This window comes from Podarcis filfolensis (assembly GCF_964270895.1).
Source record: "Podarcis filfolensis genome assembly, chromosome: 1".
Classification (NCBI taxonomy): Eukaryota; Metazoa; Chordata; class Lepidosauria; order Squamata; family Lacertidae; genus Podarcis; species Podarcis filfolensis.
This window is the reverse complement of record NC_139604.1, coordinates 111,423,914-111,446,628: the sequence shown is the minus strand read 5'-3', so window position 1 is coordinate 111,446,628 and position 22,715 is coordinate 111,423,914. Positions and strand designations below refer to the sequence as shown.

General features: G+C 42.1%; 1 long non-coding RNA gene across 1 annotated transcript; it reads left to right on the top strand.

The window, feature by feature from the left end:
* The first annotated feature begins 10 nt into the window (after window positions 1-10).
* On the top strand, window positions 11-22,715 carry LOC310766776. The gene is made up of 3 exons (XR_014550411.1): window positions 11-344; window positions 4,881-4,992; window positions 21,427-22,715. It is a non-coding gene; the product is annotated as an uncharacterized lncRNA (long non-coding RNA).

Here is a 22,715-nt window from a genome sequence, read left to right as displayed (position 1 = left end):
CAGGAGTCTCTCTGCATCACTTTCTGAAACTATGTCCTCTTTGTCTTCTCCTAGACTGAATGGATTCACCTAAATGCCATGCCCTCCAGCCTTGCTCCTGTGAAACAGAAGAATGCAATGTCATATGCCACTGAAAGCTCCAGGAGAATCAACAGGGTTGCATTTCCCTTTCAATTTCTGGTACAAATTATCCATCAGGGCAGGGATAGCCAAGATGAATAGCCCTCCAGATGTTGTTGGACCACAACTACCATCATCCCTGAATTGGCCATGCTGCTTGGGACTCTTGAGAGCTATGGTGTGGAGAGCACCACACAGGCTATCTCTGCACTAAGGTAGACAAGGTCAGTTTGGTCAGTAAGCTAGGCCACAATTTTGATTGAAATGGCTCCAGGTGATTATATAAAGGGTCCACTCCCCAGTCTTGCTGCTCCTCCAAATGATATTATGTATTATACATCAAAATGACAGAACAAGCATGGCATTTTCATGAACCAGCATGGCTTGCTCTCTCGCTCTCCTCAGGTGGATGTTTATTCAACTGCAGTGGTACGTACAACATTTCTGTAATTTTATTCCATGACTATTAAACTTGACTTTATTGAGAACTGCTATTCATTTTGTTTTCAGATCACCACATTTTCTGACCTTGTAGACATCATGAAGGAGAACACTTAAAAAAAGCAAAAAAGAATTAACAGCATTAGGATTTATGTTATTTTGTGTGTGTGTGTTTCATCTGGAACACTTCCAAAAGGGTCCTGAGGAACTGGCACAGTGAACTAGGGCTTGATCTGTGCTTTGAGACGGAGGTCTAAGTTCCCACTCAGCTGAATGAGCAAAAGGGTCACTAAACACAGCAGGGCTGGCCGGCCACATTTTGAAGTAAAATGATGTACACAGTTAATATCTAAAGAAGGGCTGAGGAACTTTGGACCCACCCCCACCCCAATGTTGCTGAACTACAACTCCCACTAGTCCCAGCACGCATGGCCAGTTTCCAGAAAGCAATCCAAAACGTCCCCCAAGATAAGTAGAAATGGGCATTGAAACAAACTGAAATTGGTAAATATATTAAGCCCTGTCCTTCAAATACTTATTTCCAAGGCAGCTAACCAACTAAGCATAAAACTATAAACAATACAATACAAAATGAAAATGACAGCTGAACTGCATAAAACAGCTAATGTAAACACATTGCCAGAGTTATAAGTCAAGAGCAACATAAAACATTACAGCAGTTAAAAAGCCTGGGTTTTTTTTAAAAAAGGTCTTCAAGAGGCATCAACAATATGTGAGTACACCAGGAAGGGACCTAAAGTAGTGGTACAACATCTGCTTTGCCTGGGTTCAATTCTTGACATCTCCAGGTATGTTTGGGAAATTTTTCTGTCAGAAACCATGGAGAGGCACTGCCAATCAGAGTAGACAATATTGAGTTAGTTGGACTATTGGTCTGACTCAGTGCACAGTAGCTTCCTGTGTTCCTATTAACCTAGGTGAAAATGCACACACCTTTTTTAAAAAGCAAAGCTTTTAAGACAGTATTCTATAAGGCATCTTCCTATCCTCTTATGTGCACACCAGGCGCCCCCTCCCCTCATTCCAGAGGCCTCTCCTCAATGACATCAGGCAGCAACTGGAGCCAGCAGAGGGACTCCATAAATGTCCCCAGTGCATGGACAGACTGATATGGGAGCCAGCCTTCCTTCAGATGAATATGAATAGCTCTTTGTAAGGCAGCCACGAGCAGCAGATACTAAAGGGTGTGTGTGTGTTAAAGCTTCAGGAAGGTGTTAGAGGAGAGAGGTCTATGTGCCATGCCCTGTGATCCTTTAGCCAGCCAGCCAATCTCAGGTGTGCTGGAGGATGTTGTCCTTGTGGTGGTATTGAAGTAGCATTCAAGTCCAGGGTGTGCATGCCATCTTGTCTGCCTCAGGCAGCAAATTGGGCTAGGCCTTGTACTGGCTTACTTGAACTTTGCTTCAGTCTGAGGTTGGTCCACTAGAATGCAGTGTTTCACCAAGCTAAGCCTGCCCCCACTTGCCCTCTCTTTACTTGCAACCATTTCAAGGAGAAGTAGGCACTGTCATCTCCCTCTTCTTTAATATCACACTTGCCTTTTTAGAACTGAGTGGGAGGAGGTGGACAAAACCCAAATTGGCTTTGCCTATCCTTTGCTCTGGCTCCACCTAGTGTTGGCCTCCGTGCCTTGTATCCTACCAGTCTCAAATGGCATCTACCTCCTCTGCTTGCCTTTCCATCTCAATATGAGGTACCCAGGATGCTTTACCACAGATCAAAAATGTCAATAATAATAATAATAATAATAATAATAATAATAATAATAATAATTTATTATTAATACCCCACCTGACTGGGCTTCCCCATCCACTCTGGGCGGCTTCCAACAAAATATTAAAATACAGTAATGTATCAGACATTAAAAGCTTCCCTAAACAGGGCTGCCTTCAGATGTCTTCTAAAAGTCTGGTTGTTGTTTGACATCTGGTGGGAGGGCGTTCCAAAGGGTGGGTGCCACTACCGAGAAGGCCTTTGCCTGGTTCCCTGTAACTTGGCTTCTCGCAGTGAGGGAACCGCCAGAAGGCCCTCAGCGCTGAACCTCAGTGTCCGGGTAGAATGATGGGGGTGGAGACTCTCCTTCAGATATACTGGACTGAGGTTGTTTAGGGCTTTAAAGGTCAGCACCAACCCTTTGAATTGTGCTTGGAAATGTACTGGGAGCCAATGTAGGTCTTTCAAGACTGGTGTTATGTGGTCTCGGCGGCCGCTCCCAGTCACCAGTCTAGCTGCCGCATTCTGGATTAGTTGTAGTTTCTGGATCACCTTCAAAGGTAGCCCCACATAAAGTGCGTTGCAGTAGTCCAAGCGAGAGATAACCAGAGCATCCACCACTCTGGCGAGGCAGTCCATGGGCAGATAGGGTCTCAGCCTGCGTACCAGATGGAGCTGGTAAACAGCTGCCCTGGGCACAGAATTGACCTGCACCTCCATGGACAGCTGTGAGTCTAAAATGACTCCCAGGCTGCACACCTGGTCCTTCAGGGGCACAGTTACCCCATTCAGGACCAGGGAGTCCTCCACACCCACCCACCTCCTATCCCCCAAAAACAGTACTTCTGTCTTGTCAGGATTCAATCTCAATCTGTTAGCCACCATCCATATGCTGCTGTTTTAGTTTGTGTTTGACTTGACACAAAGCAGCAGCTATTAACAGTCAAATAAAATCAGCAGAGAAGATCAGGTCAAACTTCCACAGTGACAACAACTGAAGCAGCCAATACAGCAAAACGCCTGCAAGAAGTCTTCAGTCTGACACCTGGATCCCTCAGGGAACTGAGCATCCAAAGCCTGGAGACTGCAAGAGAGAAAGCTCTGTCTTGCGTACCTGGAAGCCATGTCAGATATTGGCAGGACACACAACAGGGGGAAATCATACTCTTCTAGTTTTAGGCATTTGGAAATGCCTCCGTTCTCACACAAAGATTCAACCTACCTATTTGTCAATAACAGAAAGATAATAGTTGGCATATGGATGGGCATGGAGCAACTTTCTCTAGCATGGTGCCTTCCAGATGTTTTGAACTATTTATTTTATTTATTTCATTAAAATTATGTACTGCTTGATTGTAGAAAAAAACCCAACACAGTCTGCAAAGAAGATAATACAATAAAATACTCTCTAAAAGATTTACAACTATAATTTAAAACACAGAGAAGGTTAAAACTGCAATAAAATAGACTAAAACAAATTAAAAGTCATACCAATTTTCTAAGCATCTGGGTAGGCTTGTCTAAATAAGAATGTCTGGCTGGGGCTGATGGGAGTTGTAGTTCAAAACCTCAGGATGACACCAGGGTTGGCAAGGACTCGTATAGAGGAACAATAATACGGCAAGCTGGTAAGGGTAGGGGAACAACCCAGGTTTATTGTTAGGAAATCATGTGGATAAAGCTTAAGAAATGCTATGCTTAAATGTTATATTACATTATGCTGAAAACTACAGTTTCTTGTCCTTAAGAACATTTTTGTCACAGGTAGTTTGTAGCTTGGTCTTCTACATGCTTACTTCAGAATATGTCCAACTAATGTTTTAAAAACTCCAATGCCCTTCTCAGAAAATGATTATGAAAGAAGAGAAGGGCTCCATTTCCTGTTCTGTCCTATTCGATAAAGTTGCAATGCTTTTCATGAGTAAATAAAATTTTAAAACAATAAGCATACTTTTCCTCCTTTGAAATTGATTCCCATCCTTCTGCCTAATTGCTATCAACATTGTAATGGAAATCATCTTGCAATATTGATTAACAGTGGTTGCATTTTCCAATTATTTCTCTAATGAGTTAACTGGCAATGACCCAGAAAATGGACCAAGACCTCACTACAGACTAATGTTAATTTGGTTTAAATTGTTATTTCCCCCCCTCTTCCAGCAAATAATGATGAGAGACGCCTACTGTTAATTAATCAAAAAACTTCTCAAAATAGAGTTCACCAGGTGGAAATAATTAGGCTTTAATTGTGTCTTGTTTATTACTCTTCAGAGATGTAAACAAGAAAAGCTGGGTTCGTTTGACAGTCGTTACTAAAAAGCTTCGTAATAAATAAATCAGAGGCACCAGTGTTGTGATTATGTCATGAATATTTGTTCTTCTGAATTTGTTCTGTGAGTCAGTTTGACAGGTGAAGAACTGGTAATTTCCCTTTAGAATTAAAATATCAGATCAGCAGGTGGGAACATTTGCCTTTTGTTTCATTCTCTTCCTTTTTTGTTGATTGTTTTCAAATTGCTTAACTGACTGGCAGAAAGATACAACTCGTTGTCAGATGGAATAACTTTTAATGATGGAATTCACAGACAATGAAGAAATTTCGGTTGCACCTGCATTTTGATTTGAACAAAGGTACTTGAAATTTGGGAGGAGGAAAAACCCAACAAAAACCCAATCTTCACAACTGTCTACTTTAAGGTATTTTCATTTTCCTCTCTTCACTCATTTCATCATATTAATAGGGGTCTTTTCCCATTCTTTCCTTGCCAGCATACATTTAGTTCAGAATAACAGGCAGTATGAGAGATAAAACTTGGATCAACTGAAGGAATGGCTAAGGGGGAAATTGTGCAAGCATGAACACAATCCCATCATAATTAAGCACCTTGAAGTTCCCTTTACTTTAGCAGAATAATTCATCCACCTAGAGATCCATTGACTGTAAGGTGAGGTGGAAGCATAATGCTTACTTTTGCAGCTTTTGGTGGAAAGTTTTCTGAGTACCTTGTAAAGCAGAGGTAGAGAACCTGTGGTATTCCAGATATTATTGGACAACAATTCCCATCATGCCTGACTGCTGGTCATGCAGACTGGGACTAACAGGAGCCAGAGTCCAAAGGGTTGCCATTCCTTTCATCAAGAACAGAAATCTAGAGCTTCCATAAGAAAGGGACCATTGAACAGTAAGGATCAGCACTGAGGAATAGGGTAGTCAGTCACAGTTATACAACTGCCAGAATGGAAGGCAGCAGAGTGTGAAGGAAGATGTGTCAGGAGGCATGTTATCGTATAGAGAATGTTTAAGCTATGGAAAGGACTTGGAATGACATCTGTAAACAAAAGGAGGGGGAGCCTAGCATAGTGATGGGCAACTCTGGTTTCTTTCAGTTTTTCATTTTTCCAATCCCATATTCAGTTATCCGTATTTCCACATTATTATTTTTATTGGTGTTGTTTGGCCAATTTCTCCTATTATTATTATTATTATTATTATTTTATAATATTATTATTTTCTCCAATTAGGTTTGCCAGCTATTCTGAATTTCTCCCTCAACCATTGGTTAGCAGGCAAATGTTTGAGGAAGTTTATTTTATCCAGATTGTCACAGTGCAGAGGTCCCCAGTCTGGGGTGGGAAACCTGTGACCCTCCAGATGTTGCTGATAGGTGTGTTGGTAGCTGGAGTTCAGCACATCATTTCCCCTTTAATCCTCATCCTGGAATGATCACAGAATATCAGTTAGCAATATGCAACGCGATTTCCCATTATGAGCTTTACAATGCGTTTTCCTGATTTATTTTTTTTTAAATGTGTCTAGATCCAGCCAGAGTAGTTGTTGCTTCCCTTTGTTGGGTATGGGGAAATCAATAAACTTTGCCCCCGGCTACTGCTAATAAGGAAAGCCTGATCTTGAAAAAAATGTCACTTTCCTTTGAGAGATTTGGTGACATGATGCTCCCCTTCTCTGCCCACAAATGGGGTAGAGCATAAGAGCCAACTCCTAGGGGCCAAGACCATTTCGCCCTCCCAATAAAATATTTGAGGGGGCCACACCCACCCTCCCCCAAATTGATGGGCATTGTTATGCAAATGGTGTGTGAGCTCCACATCTTGTGATCGATTATGTGGGGCAAGGCTTACCTGCCCCTCCCCTCAATATTTCATTTAAGTTGGCAGCCCTGAGGTAGAGCATCTGAAGAGGCCATCAAAATCAGACTTCCATGTTGTTATCCCAGGGGTGCAGAAAGCTGTCTTATACCGAGTCAGGTGACTGGTTCATCTACCTCAGTGTCATCTGCACTGACCGGCAGTATGCTCTCCAAGACTTGAAGCAGGAGTCTCTAGCCTTAGCAGATATTCCAGCCCTGAACTACAGCCCTTTCCATCTCTTGTCAGGTGGGGAAGTCATGCACACCCACAGCTGCCGCATGTGCCTGCATCCATGTGGCTTTGTAAAGAAAACTGCATTGAAAAGTGAGCGGGGAGCTGGACTCTGTCCACCTCACTCTCCCTTCCCTGCCAAGCACTTGATTGGCAGGTTTTTGGCTTTCTTTGCATGGCTCCCTGGATGAAGTCATGATGGTCACTCACATGCTCTGTTAGAGTGCAGCCCTGATCTAATGGATTTATTTTTAAATGTTGTGTATTTTGTTTTATTTCTTACGCACTGTTTACCCCAACCTTTGCCAACAAAGGGCCGTATAGTTGAAGCTATGGTTTGCCCAGTTGTGATGTATGGAAGTGAGAGCTGGACCATAAAGAAGGCTGATCGCCAAAGAATTGATGCTTTTGAATTATGGTGCTGGAGGAGACTCTTGAGAGTCCCATGGACTGCAAGAAGATCAAACCTATCCATTCTGAAGGTAATCAGCCCTGAGTGCTCACTGGAAGGACAGATCCTGAAGCTAAGGCTCCAATACTTTGGCCACCTCATGAGAAGAGAAGACTCCCTGGAAAAGACCCTGATGTTGGGAAAGATGGAGGGCACAAGGAGAAGGGGACGACAGAGGACGAGATGGTTGGATAGTGTCTTCGAAGCTACAAACATGAGTCTGACCAAACTGCGGGAGGCAGTGGAAGACAGAAGTGCCTGGCGTGCTCTGGTCCATGGAGTCACGAAGAGTCGGACACGACTAAAGACTAAACAACAACACTGTTTACCCCCAGATTGAGTGGGAGTAACAAAAGATATAGCTATGAAACCATTGCAGCTACCAAACAATAAAGGCGTGGGGGGGCAATTAAAAACAGTTCCATATAAAAAACAGTTTAGAACAATTCTGTATATATATTATATATACATCTTTAAAGTCACATTATATCTGTACACTACTTTCCAAAGTACCCAATGGCTTGTGAAATCGTATGAAAGCAACAAATGCTAAAAGTTTTAAAGACCGATAGGGCTTCTGTCTTTTTAATCTGCTGCAATCATTTTAGGGGGAGGACTGAGGGAAGAATAATACATTTTAAAAAATGTATCTTATTTTAAAGGGGGGAGGGGAATTGTAGCATGCTCCTTTGGACAGTTACAAATTCTTTCTGAAGTCTGTTTTGATAATTCATGGGGAATCACACACATACCCTGCCTTGGAATTATTGTTTGAAACATGCATGAAGGTACATTTTATTCTCAAAAAGTAGTGAAGATAATACTGAAATATATGACTGAGCCTATACGAAGGACCCCCTGCTGATTTCTGACACAGGTATATATAATTCCTTGACATAGCATTCGGTAGCTACATTTAATAATAAGATCACTCACTTTTTATTGTTTTCTCCTTGATTTCCCCCTTCTCCTTTATTTTATGCTTTCATCAATCTGAGCCAAAGATTGGAAATGGGAGGGGGACCCCCGCGCTCTGCATTGACGCAAGCTTTGAGATCTAGATTAAAATGTAACAAGCGGCATTCCGATCATTATTTTTCTTAACCACCAAATTAGAGAAACTGAAATTGGAACTGATTTTACACTTTCCTATCATAATATTTTTATGAGCGAAATTGGACCAACAGCCACTCAATGGGAGGGAAGGCAACCCAGGAGCCTGGCTGCTAGCAGAGATATTTATGAGGGGCTGCTGTTTTGCTTGGAGTGCAAGGAGAATTTGGGGCGTTTGAAAGAAAAGAAAAGAAAAACCTGCACAAGGATCTTTTTGTCGTGCTAGTGATACTTTCGCCCTAAGGTAATGAGGAGCTTATTTCTACAAAGGATGGGTTGACGTAGTGCTAATTTTTGCCCCTGACCCACTTGTAATCCTATATCATACTATTATGGTGCTTGAACAAGAAGTGTCTATGTAAGTTGTTAGATTTTTGGGAGATGAGTTTTGCAGGTCTCGGAGAATAGGAATGCGTGATCCTGAGCCAAAGTCTGACTTGCTCATATTTCTGCTGGTGGCAGCAGGACTTTCCATTGCTCAAACATGGAAGGATTTGTAGGAGGTGTCTATGGACTTACAGTATTAGAATGCTTGTTAATTGGCTCTTGTCGAGAAGGAAACTCACAATATGAAAGTCTTAAAAGGAACATCAAAAACCAGACAGATTTCATATGGTAACGAAACCAAAAATTAAACACACACTGCCACAATTGTCTTTGCAGATTTGGATATAATAACCCTGTGAAATAGGGGCTTTTTGTCAATTAAAAAAAGTTGTTTAAACTTGTTTTTAATCTTGTTTTTCATGCTGTAACCTGGTCTGGGACTTTAGGGTGAAGGACAGGTAATAAATAAAATCCTCATCTTATCACGTGGCTGGAATGGTCCATTTGCCAGTTTCCAATTGGCCTCCTGGACAATATGTACCTTTTAACGTACCTTTGTACTGTATGGATCAAAAAAGAACAATTATATAGCAATACAACCTGATATCACATGGGTGTAAGGGTGGAACCTATGGATTTGATGTAATCCCTGCTATTTTTTGTATATTTATTATATCCATAAAAACCTTTATTATTATTATTTTTAAAAAGCAGTGGTAGCAGAGTCAATAAAAAAAATAATCAGCAGCCCATAATTATAATCAAATAAGCTTTCCCCCCCCCCCAAAAAAAACAATCAGATAAAAACAGGAAGAACATAGATCAGTCATTAAAAGCCCTGGCAATAAAGTGGCCCAAACAAATGCCTCTGGAGGTCCTGAAGTAAGTCATGCTAAGAGTAGATCGAATGGAATCAATGGGCTTAAGTTAGTCACACCAAGTGATTTCAATGAGTCTTCTCTGAATATGTCTACGTTGGATTCAAGCTCTTGTTTGTGACTCTCAAAGCTGCCTAGGGCAAGTGCTTCACAGACAAAGCACCACCTCTCAAGAGGTCATTGCCGCCCACTTCACCTAACCTAAAAACAGAAAAATGTAAGAAGAGCTTTCTGCATCATGCCAATGGCCCATCTAGTCCAGCATACTGTACTCATAGTGGCCAACCAGGTATCCATGGGAAACCTGCAAAGCAAGATTTGAGCACAAAAGCACTTCCCCTCTTCTGGTTTTCTCTATTGCATGTTGAGGTCCCCAAGGAGAACCCCTCAAATAAATCACACAGAAATTTTGTTTAAGTTTTTTGGCATAATTTTGACCACAACTTTATTAAAATACAAAATGTGAGTGGTTGCTTAGGCATTGGTTGCGACTATCTGACCCTGCCCAGGGACAGAACTGACATCCACAAGCCTGCAAACGTCAGTAAGGGAAAACATTTTGGGGAAAGAATGGAGCCGGGTGCCAGACACTCATCTCTCCCCGCATGCTCCCAGGGGCTCTTGCGTGGCCCTAGCCCCTTGACAGGGGTTCAGACAAGAGCATGGCGAGCCTCTGGATTCCTTTAACAGAATTCCCTTGCAGCAGCAGCATTGGAGGGGCAGGCACAGCCGTCCATTCCCCTCCACAACCAATTTTAACCAGTGCCTAACGGCAACCTTACAAGTTGTGACGATTTGCTACGCAGTAGTCAGAAACCAAATGGCCCCAGCCAATCAGCCAAATGGACAAAATTCCTAGCAGGCCCCTTCCCCCAAAACAGACGACCCCATGACAGGCATAGCAAAGTCAAACGCAAACAAACCATAAAATTAGGGAGGGTGGGAGAGTGATCCAATGCGCACAGCAAAAAGAGGAAGCTCGACGCGAACAGGGAATGTATAGCCTCTAGGCTGTCAATCAAAATTGGCAACATCAAAATCTCCCCAACAACTCCGGATAGCCCAATCACTTTCGTGGCCGACCAATCAAACCCACCTAGCAACAGAGGGATGACTTGCAAGACCCCACCGCAACGCGTGCTCTCCATGAAGGAGAACATGCTTTCACGTTCTCCATGTCATGCATACTTTTTCAAACTCCTATCATGCTATCTCTTACTCGTTCAAGACCAGTTTCTCTTTCCTTAATCTACACATTTGCCAAACACTAATCTATGCACACATTTGTCACTGAAAACCTGTGTTTGTCACCTTTTTATTTAAATAACTTATGCAAGCATAATCACATAATCACTGCTGTTTATTTTGTGAGGTTCAACTGCATTTTGCTCAGATTATGTTTCAGTCCCCAGGACTTACCCTCTTTCTACCATACTTAATAGAAGTATGATTCATAAGCCATATCTATAGATATACACTCAAATGATGGAAAATGTGCACATTATTTTAATCTTACATCTTGATTGTGCCTCAGCACAATTGATTGACTGATTGAGCAATAGATGGATTTCAGATATTTATAGCCTACATTTAAAATATAATATTCAAGGCGACCCACAGTATGTTCTCCATGAACACAAAACACTCTCTGATACCTCATGAACAATTCCAGAGGGGTCGCCATGCCCGTCTGCTGCAGGAAAAACAGCAACCAAGTCTCTTGTGCCACTCTAAAGAGTGACAGATTTATGGTGGCATAAACATTTCATGGACTAGATAGTGATGATTTTATTATGATGCCTCCCTGTCTGAGGTCAGTTTGTGTGGCGAAATAAAAGTCCAGTCTCTAGACCACTACCTGGAAAGTCGAGTGCATTCTGAGATGATATGGTTCAGCTACCCCTCTTCTAAAGCTCATATAGAAGTAGCAAACTTTTTCTGTTATGTACTGCTCTGCTCTGCTCTGCTTAAAATGGAGACTCTGAGCAGGAGAATCAGGTGTGAATGGTACTTACTTGGCCAGAAAAAAATAGCTGATTCTTTAATTACCAACAAACACAAGCATATAACTGTCTCTGATCTTATAGATTATAGTCCTACAGAAAGGATCATTAATTTTTATCTAAGCAAGCAGGCACAGTGGTGGAAGTCACTTGAAGCACAGAGACTTTGAGATTTTACATGCCTTCATTTTCAGCACAGTTCTTTTTATTTACATGATGGTCCTTGGCAAATACTCACCATCCCACAAATTATTATGGTCTCCACAGAAGGCCAACTCCACAGAGGGTCAAATGCTCACCGTCCCTCTAATTATGTTTGTCTCCACAGTGGGTCAACTCCTTAACTGTGCAAGCTAAAGTAGTGTGATGGGCAAGATAAATTGGCCAAAGTCAATATGACTTGTGATACAGGATGTGTTATGAAGCATCATATAAATCTTGCTTTTGGTAGAGATGATTATTACAAACATGGTAGCTGGGTTATTATTGCCGTGATTAAAAGCAGATGAAAGGAGACTTGTGTCAGAATTATATGAATGTATTTAGTTAAACAGCATTTGCTGGATCTCTTGATCCAAATGCAGGGCAAGCGCACTTTCCAGTAAGAAAGAGCCCCAGCAAAAACCTTCTTTAAAAAAATAAAACAAAATTTTTTTTTCCTTCCAGTAGCACCTTCAGATCCTGGCAACTTCTGTTTCAGTGTATCTGAAGAAGTGTGCATGCACACGAAAGCTCATACCAAGAACTAACTTAGTTGGTCTTTAAGGTGCTACTGGAAGGAAAAATTTTTTTTGTTTTGACTATGGCAGACCAACGCGGCTACCTATCTGTAACTTTAAAAAAATAATAATCACAAAACATGCAGCAAATTGAAGTGTGGGAATTTAGGCTGTTAAACATTTAAATATCCTGAGTCGCTTACAGCACTTACCTTTCCTATCTGCTTTTGAAATGAACAGACCACAAAGTTTGATAAGTTTAGATGGCTTTTACTTACCAAATTCTAAAGGTCAGATTCATGCATCTTTCATACAGCAGCTAGGAAAACACAGGTTTACAAAATATGGTAAAATGTTTTTACATTTTTGGTCTAGAAACACAAAAATGACTAGTGAGCCATTCATGTGGTTTTAGCCTGGAGGCCCAGGTCAGACCTCCATTCTTTACGATGTTCCTATATTAGAATGAGAGTTAACAAAGAAGCTTCACTTCCTGCACAGGAGGTGAGGGGGCATGATCAAACAAGTCTAGAAACAACAGCTTATTCTGTGGTCTTAACCCCTTCATGCATTAACTAGGGATGGAAATTTACCCCTCAACTTTCAAAGTTTGTTTCTCCTGCCACTGTTAACTCTAGAGACTAGAATTGTGCACAAAAAGACTCTCAAAATTCTCCATCCTATTTTTGGGCAGAGAAACCGGTGAGACATTCATTGAATTTCCTCGGGACAGTACGGAGAAAGATAAGATAAGATAAACTTTATTCGCATTAGCCAACGGCCATAGCAACATAAAGCAAGCATTATATACAATTAAAAAGACAACAATGGGTAAAAAGGACAATCAAATGATCAAGTGTTCAGAGAAATTCTTAACCAGTATCTGTGGGTGGGGCCTATATAAGCAGTGGCAGCAGCACAGCTTTTCACTCGTCCACCTGCTCCTGTCAAAGGGCAAGAGCAGCAATTGTGTTGGCAGCCTTGCCACCATTTTGCGTCTTTCACAATGTCCCTGACCTAACAGCATTCCAGAGAACTGTGGGAAGAAAATGCCATCCACCATAAAAAAAGAAGTTTGTGAGTATTTGTGAAAATTCTGCAAAATAGCCTTCTGTTTCAAGAGGACAGAGAAAAAGAGTAATATGTGACTTTCCCCCCAGAAAAAATGTATACTGGGAAATTTCATCCCATTCTGAAAGCACTCATATATACACCTTATATTCCTAAATGGAAAAGGGGTTTATCTGTCTTACTTTGCAGTCTACTAAGGGCAAACAATTGATGGCTTATAGTAGGCCTGTTGGCGAAACATTTCCCACAATCTAACATTTACAGTGGTATAGCACCATATTGATTAAAAAGCCACAGTTCCATAATACAATGGTAAGGTAAAGGGACCCCTGAAGGTTAGGTCCAGTCGCGGACAACTCTGGGGTTGCAGCGCTTATCTCGCTTTATTGGCTGAGAGAGCTGGTGTACAGCTTCCGGGTCATGTAGCCAGCATGACTAAGCTGCTTCTGACGAACCAGAGCAGCGCACGGAAACGCCGTTTACCTTCCCGCCGGAGCGGTACCTATTTATCTACTTGCACTTTGATGTGCTTTTGTACTGCTAGGTTGGCAGGAGCTAGGACCGAGCAATGGGAACTCCCCCCATCGCGGGGATTCAAACTACCAACCTTCTGATCGGCAAGCCCTAGGCTCAGTGGTTTAGACCACAGCGCCACCCGCGTCCCAATGCAATGGTACTACAGTGTAAAAGGGATGTTCGGAATCAGAAATGCTAGCATTATAACTAGGAGAACCAGCTCAGTATATCCCACATCTGAATGCAGCTTTGGACTGGGCAGTCATTCAAAGAGAGGACTGCTTCAAAGGGAGGACTGTGCTTTCTGAAGTAGAACATGTGACCACCATACATAAAAAGCTATAAAATATCAGTGCTAAAAATGTCAGATTTGACCTCAGCATAGTCACGGTGCCCCTTTGGTGTAGGCCAAAGTCAATGGGATAGAGAGCCAACCATTCCAGTGAACAAGATAGACGTATCTGTTGGCCAAATCATTTTTTAAGTGACTTAAAATAGTCCAGGGGGTATCGTGGGCCAGCCTGTGAGTAATTCTAACCTACGTGGTGACAGGCAGTGTGGATTTTCACATGCTAATTTACCAGTTCATTAAAAAAAGAAAACCTTGAAAGACTTAGTATATATATCCATGTCTGGCTCCCAAGAAACTGTAATACTGACAAGTTATGTGGATTTTCACATGCTTATTTACCCCCTCAAAACTGAATATGTCTACCATAGGGGCCTTTGTATCACGTTACCTACAGAATGGTCCTCTTATAACACTCAATAAGTGGTCTCACGTGTCTGCCATAACCCTAGCTATGTTTGCCAAGCTGAAAAGGAACAGAAAAGCAAAACAGAAGCTGCCCTTTCCGACCCAGATTAAACATATAGCTTCTCTGGAGAAAACAGTTCTCTTTGCCTGAAAGAGCTCTCAGTGATACCATAGGCATGATCTAATAATAATGGAACTCTGCATCTGTCCGGCTCCTTTTAAAATGAAGAATTCCAAGGCACTATTACATCGTAAGGCAATAGCCAATAAGAGTTAACTGCCTATTATCACTTGTCACATTGAAGCCTAAAATGTTATTTCACAATTATGATAACCACGGCTAGGTGCAGAAGGGGGAAGCAGAAGGCTTTACTCATTGTCAACAGAATGGCCCAGTAGGAATGACATTACATCATGACATTCTTCATGAAAAAAAGAAAAGATGGCTTTGACTGCAGAGGGAAGATTTTGGCCTTTCACTATTTAAAAGTCTTTTTTAAAAATGTCTCTTTGTCATCCTATGCTACCTGCAGGGTGTAACCTTCCCAAACACTGATGGGCATTACATTCCAAAGTTTGTAGAGAGATTCCCAGTTATCAAGCAATGTCCCCAACTGCTCAGCTGCCCATTCATAGCAATCAAGGCAGTCAAAACTCATAATATGTTTTTTAAAGCGTGTTCTCCTTTATGGAGAGCACGTGTTGCGGTGGGGGCCGCCAGGACACTCCAAAGTTGTGGGGCGGGCTAATTGATCGTTGGCCACTGATGCGATTGGGCTTCCCTTGTTGTTGGGATGACGTTAATGTTGCCATTTGTTGATTGACAGCCAGAAATGCTAAAACTCCTTGCACGAGGCTAGGGCTTCCTCTTTTCGCCTGTGCATCGGATTGCCCGTCCCCCACCCCCCTAGAATTAGGGTTGTTCGCTTTGACCTTGCTATGCCTGTCATGGGGTCATCTGCTCTTGGGGTTGGGGCCCGGTATGAATTTTGTCCATCTGGCTGATTGGCTGGGGCCATTTGGTTTTTGCCTACTGCGTAGCAAATCGTCACAACTTGTAAGGTTGCGGTTGCGGCTGAGGGGCATGGATTGGCTGTGCCTGCCCCTCTAATGCTGCTGCTGCAAGGGATTCCGTTAAAAGAATCAGGGGCTAACTATTGCTTGTCCACCCTGTCAAGGGGGCTCAGGCCACTGCAAGAGCTCCTGGCTGCATTTGGGATGGGCTGAGGGCAGGTTCCCTGCTCCGTCGCTGCCCCCAAGTGTATTCCCCCTTTCTGACTTTCGCAGGCGTGCGGAATGTCAGTCTGTCCCCCACGGTGGGGGCAGATAGTTGCAACCAATGCCTAAGCAACCACTCACATGTTTGTATTTTAATAAAGTTGTGGCCAAAATTATGCCAAAAACCTTAAACAAAAATTCCGTGTGATGTGTGAGTTATTGGAGTGGCCCTGGGGACCTCAGCATGCAACTATCCTGAAAGCATGCTGTCACGTTTATTTAGTGGACTACACAGAGGCACCTGAAATAAACAGTTTTGCCTTGGCAATCTTAGCAGAGCTGGGCATATATGAGGGTTTTCTGCATAATCTTCTGGGAGTTTTAGCACTTACAGCAATGTTGCAGAAGCCTGAGAGTGATGACACCCTAGAGCAATTTTACCTGGGATGTGGTTTTGGAAACAAGAACAGGATTGTGGGCTAGTTTCTGCAATTTCAAGTGGTAGTAGATAACCAGCTGCAATGTATCCTGAGTAAATGTTATTGTGGCAGCCCCTAAGAGCAGAGTTTACTTGAGAAAGGTTGATCGAAATTGCAGTTCCTTTAATAAAACACTGCAGCCGCAGTTAAATCCATATCTTTTGTCTGGTGTTTTCATTCCAGATCTGACGACAAGCGTAAAATGAGATGTTCTGAACATTTTATAATCGAGGGTGGGGGCAGGAGTCTGGATTTCCATTATAGATGAAATAAATGCCCCCCAATATTTTTTTTATAAAAAAATAAATTAAGTAGTGCCTGTAGCATGCTTCCCTAGTTATTATGTGTTTCCACATTCTTTCCAAGCAGTTTTGGGTGGCACGAACTCTGTCCCACTCCATTTGCCATAATAATTGCCAGCTTAGGCATCTTCAAACTCAGCAATTCAAGGCTTAACAGTTCTGGAAATGGAATTCACAGCACGGCATTGCCTCAGTGTTCCAGACCTGCACCAGCCTTCCCCACCTTGCAGAAACAGCCGTCTTTGCATTCAGGCCTTGGAAAAATGAGGAGCCTGGACATTCTGCTTGTGCAGACAGGGAAAGTTAGAGCATGATCATGGGAGTGGTTTAATAGTGAGATTTTAAACCCTGACCTTTCAGATACTTGCTTGGAAGCTTAAATGTATTAGTCTTGACTTATAAGACCCTAAACAGCTTGAAGCCAAGCTACGTGAAAGGCCTCTTCCTTATTTACAGACTGCGCGGGTCAGTCCACTGCAGGGGAGACTCTCACACTGAACATATGTTGCTCTCGCTCAGAGCTTGGAAAGTTCATTTCAAAAAGCAAGTAGTTCTAGTTCAATGTCCAAAAAGGGAACTAAATCCAATTCACATTCAGTTCACAGTTCAATTCAAGTTCATCCAAATGTTCAACTTCCGGTTGAGAGCGACCCCAGCGCAAGCGGGGATTTTTCCGCTTGGGAAATCCCGGGTTTCTCGGAGGATTTGGGGGTGTCACAGGGCGCAGTGACCCCCAGAAGTAGTGTCTGGAGGGTGTTCAGACACTCAGGTTCCCGCGGAGAGCCGAAACGCTGACCACCCGGCCGCCAGGTAACTCCCAAAAGGAGCGAAGAGAGCGGCGGGGAGGGTTAGCGGGCTGAAGGGAAGCCATAGCTACCTCCGAGAAACGAAGCCCCGAGCTTGCAGGGGAAGCGCTTAATTCTCGAAAATTAGAAATTCGGACCTAAATTGTTCAATTGGCAGTGCTATAATTTGTAAGGAAGGTACCGGAAGGAAAATAGGCATTTACGAGACCAGCATTTCTCTGCAATCAGTTCGGACGCATTTACAGAGCAAAGCTGTCAAAAGTGAAAGTAAGTTGCCGCTGGCGGCTATTGTTTCTTTTCCCTTCCTGACTTGCTAAAAACTAACTTTCTAGAAGATACAAAATAATATAAGAAGAACTAAAGTCAGAAGGGGAGACAGAGGACTTTAATTTGGCATAAAAAAGGCCCTCTTTGGAATTGTGATTGGAAGGAAAAGGACAGAGAAACCGATCGTGGCTTCATTTTAAAAGAACTGCGCAACGGAAGAAGAGTTTCCGACTCCATTTTTTTAGTTCCTTCTTTGTCCTTTCGGTTGATTTACAGCAATATGGAGGACTTTTCCCCCTCTTGCTTTAAGGCGCTACTTACCCTTTTATAAATATCTTTCTACGGACTATTGGGATTATAAATTTATTGGCTATCGGTAATTTGGACTATAAAATTAAATTTTGGGCTTTTTTGCGCTTCCTTAATTTGTTTAACTTTCGGAGATTTTTGACCCCTGGTGGACAGAAGGATAACTACAACTTGTTTTTCTCTTCTGAGCTGGAGTTCCTCTGGGTATATTTGCGGAAGTGCTTTTTTGTGGGATTACAATTTGATTATTTGAACATAAAAGGATTAGCCTAATTGGTGGCAGAAGATTTGGAATCTTCAAAGAAGAAATAATTTAGTGACCAAATTTTTCCTCTTTATTTGGAGACACAATTGGAATATAATTGGCTTTCCCCCCCCCCCCTTTTTTTACGACTTTTGAATGGATTAGCCTAATTGGTGGCAAGAAGAGTATTTCTAACGTGGTGGGCTATTCTACTCTCCCCAAATTTAAAGGACTTGAATGGACTGAAAACAAAGTACTGGACTATATATATATAATCATCTGTTAAAAGTGGTTAGATTGGTACTGGAGGTAGGATTCACCTAAGGTTGGGAGAAGTGGTGGTGGGTCATTACGTATTATAAAGTGACTTGGTGAGGGGATAAAAGTGTATTGTGGAAATGACCCACCAACAGAAGAAAGGAGGGGAGGGTGGAACACCAGGGGATAGAAGAGGATCAAAACCAGAAGCAGATTTCAAAGGAGAGATATTAAAAATGTTTGCAGAAATTAGGCAAAGTGAAAAGAATTTAGAGGATAAATTGGAACATGTGGACACTAGAATTGAACAGGTTGATTCAAGAATTGGGAAAATGGACCAAAAGATCGAGGAAACAGTAAAAGAACTGAAAGGTCAAATTAAAGAAGTCTCCAAAAGAACACAATCGCTGGAAGAAGGAATGAAGAAAACAAGAGCCGAAATGAAGGACGTGAAGCGGGAAGAAGAGAAAATTAAGGCGGGACTTTCAGAGGTAAATAAGTCACAAGAGGAGATATGGGACGCAATTGCGATGAATGAATTGAGGCAACGGGAAGTGAATCTTAGGCTGAGAGCTGTTCCAGAGACTCAAGGCGAAAATATTAGAGAGAAATTAGTAAATGAAATAGCACAATGGCTGGAATTACAAAAGGAAGAAGTGGAGAGAGCTGTACAAAACGTATTTAGGATGAGAGTAAAACGACAAAATCAAGGAAATTTCCTGGAGACTGTTTGATTACTTTTAAGGACAGAGATATGAGAAATCTAGTACTTCAAAGAAATAGAGAAAAAAGATTGAATATCGATGGGAATTATATAATTATTTTTCAAGTTCATCCAAATGTTCCCTGGCAAAAAACCAAAACAACCCCCCCCCCTGCATTTCCATTATTGCAAGCTGCTGTGCTGATTATATAAAATAGATTTAAGATTAAGTAAACATCAAGATACATCCATAGTGGAATGTGAATTGTTTAATTTATTTCCCCCAACAATTAAGATCCTTAAGCGTAAAGGCCCAAAGAGTTTAAAGAGTAATGTAGGGGGGTGAAACTGATGGTAAACTGGAAATAATTCTACCCCAAAACCAACCTAATTCACATCCTTTTCACCCAGCAGTTATGGGAACTACTTTCAGGTACAGTTCTGAGATTTTTGAAGCAATTCAAGGAACTTTGCTAAGCTGAATTTTGCTTGGGTGGTATTCAACTAAGCCTTACTCAGAGCAGGCCCACTGAAATGAATGAACAAGGTCAAAGTTAGGTCTATTAATTTGAATAGGTCTACTCGGAATGAAACTTAGTTGAGGACCACCCGTTCATTCCGAGCATTGAGTTGGCTGTGGTGCAGTGGAGAACCTTCTCAGTAATGGCACCTACCTATCCTGCAGATTGCTCTTCCAGCAGATGCCAGGCAGACACAGAAGCTGAGTGGCTTCTGCAAGAAATTAAAAACCTACTTGTTTACCCATCATTTTTGCTAGTCTGGTATTGAGTTCCTATTGCTCTCATTTGGTTTTAATTATCAAAATTTATTGATTATATTGCATTGCTGTATATTTCATATGTAAACTGCTTGCGTCGTTGTAGAAGTGAAAATTGGGTTTTGCATATTCTAAGTAAATAACAAATTCATTTCACTGAATGTGTTCTGAAGCTTTCTTTTAACTTCAAAACAAGATGACTAAGAAATAGGAGGAAGGATAGGACAGAGGTCTCTAAAATTATGCATGGTGTGATTAAAGGGGATAGACAGACATTTTTCTCCCTCTCCCGTAATACTGAAACTCAGAAGCCCTACTCAGGCATTCAGTCTCCTTGCATGTCAACAGGAGAAGCAGGGCACACTGCCAGGCCACCTCCAGCACATCATCTCTACATGCTTTAGAGCCCTGAATGAATTTGTGCGCAAAGATCTTGTGATGGACAGCAGAGCCAGACTAGAATCTGTTGATGCAGTTCCCCTGGAGCCTCTCACTGATTGGCTAGTCACAGCGGGGGGAGGGAGCAGAACTTTGGGAGGGAGAATAAAAGGAGCATTTTCTGAGGGAGGGAGTTAGTTAAGGTTTGGTTTTGAGATAGGACTAAGGTTCAGGTTAAGACATAGGGTTTGAATGGAGTTGGGAGATGATGGGGAGAACTGGTTCTGAGTTAAGTTAAACATACACACTGAGGAGACTATCCATAGTGAGAGGACAGCGCCTCGCAGCTTGGATAGGAAGACTGTGTCAAGGGTCTGGAAAAGGTATACAGACAGGGGTGTTCTGGGAGGGCTGAGTCTGAGCCGGGAGAGGTAGATCCTGTGGGAATTCAGGCTACCTGGGTCTCAGGATAGCCAGGAAGGGAGAGAAGACTCCCAACCCAGTACCAAGGCGATCCTTTTTATCAATTAGAATACCTCAAGTGTGGGATTGTTAAGAGAGTGCGTAACCAAGGAGAAGTGCCCCTTGCTCATGAACCAAAGTTTTAAGCTGTGAAGGAAACTGTATGGTATTGAAAATATTTAACTGTAATATCCAAGTAACAGAAACTGAGCTGAGCATTTTGCCATCTATTCTAGAAACCTGAACATCTACCACCTGCAGTGTAACACCTGATTTTGAGTAACTGGAGTTTAAGAAGAGCTGTGCCTATGGTGTGGTGTTAAAGCCTGAGATGTCTTAGTTAGTTAAAGTAAACAAGTTAAAGTTTACCTGAAAGAATGCATTTCCTGACCCAGTTTGCTTCATAAACCTCTTTTGTCTAATAACACTTTTCTTATTTGTTTGATCAACTCCTGCCTGAGACTCTAATCACTAAGTTTGCCCTCACAGAAGTCCCGCCCCCACACAACAGCCTGTGGTAAATTGTATAAATTTGTGTAATTAGTCCACAGTGAGGTGGGTGCACTATATTTAATAGGGGGCAGGTAGCGGGAGTGGCTCTGACACATTATTAATTGGTAGTATTAAGTGGTGGGTTCACTACACTTCTCTACTCCTGGAGGCTTCCCACATGATTTAAAACCCTAATTGCACTTGATTCTAATTTGCACAGGGGGCCTCTATGACAGATATGATCGCCATCTTCAAATACTTCAAGGGCTGTCACATGGAAGATGGAGCAAGCCTGTTTTCTCCTGCTCTGGAGGGTAAGACTTGAACCAATGGCTTCAAGTTACAGGAAAGGAGACTCTGACTCAAACATCAGGAAGAACTTGAGTGTGTTTGCTTGGCTGAAATGTCCCGTTGCATCTCTTGTTTGTCTGCATGGAGGATAGACAGAGAGGTGTGAATAGAAGCTACCCTCAAGTACAAAAGATAAATAAACAAATAAAATTGTTGCTTCATCTACAAGGTGTGACTGGAAAGTTTGGTGAATGGTCACAGCGAGAAATATTCAAACATACAACGGAAACCCATGAAATGCTCACAATTGTGTACAGAGATGAAGCTGTAACTCAAAAGACAGTATATGAGTGGTTTAAGCATTTCTGTGAAGGGTGGCAAACCATCGAAGATGACCCTTGGTCTGGCAGACTGTTGATGAGCAGAATGGTGGCAAATGTCAACAGAGTTTGTGAGTTATTGATGTTGGATTGGAGTTTGTCTGTCCGAATGATGGCGTAAGAATTACATATTTTACATGAAATCATTACTGAGGTTACTGAGTTGTCCCACCCACCATATTCTCCTGATCTAGCCCCACCTGATTTCTTTCTTTTTCCAAAACTGAAATCTGCACCGAAAGGGCACAGATTTCCCAACCTTTCACACGTCCAAGCTGCTGTGGTGAGTGAACTGAAATCAGTACGAAAAGAGGACTTCTCCAGAAGTTTCCAACAGTTCTACGAACCTTGTCAATGGTGCATGGTATCAGAGGGGGCCCAGTTTGAAGGTCTGTAAGGTATGTTCGAATATTTCTCGCTGTCCGATTTCTGTGACCATTCACCAAACTTTCCAGTCAAACCTTGTATTTTGCTTCTGGCTCTGCCTACCTCTGCCATGTGGCCCCAGGAAGGCTGCCCAGATGCCAATGGGGCCCTCAGTGTCAAAATGTTTCACCACTCCTGCTTTATGGAAAATAAATAAAGGCGGGCAAGAAGGACCAGTGTCTAAACGAGATGCTGCTTTGCAACACATCCGTGGAGTATGTGGGATATGGATGAAAGTGAATGGATCATTATTATTATTTCACCTTAGTAGGGTTCTCAAGGGCACCATTAACTGTAGTACAGTTAGACTAGTATTCTCAGGGACAATATTTAAATGAATTATACTGTAATGAGCATGAAGCAAAATGTTGCTGAAGCTAATGAGTATTATGCAAACCTGAATAATAATAAA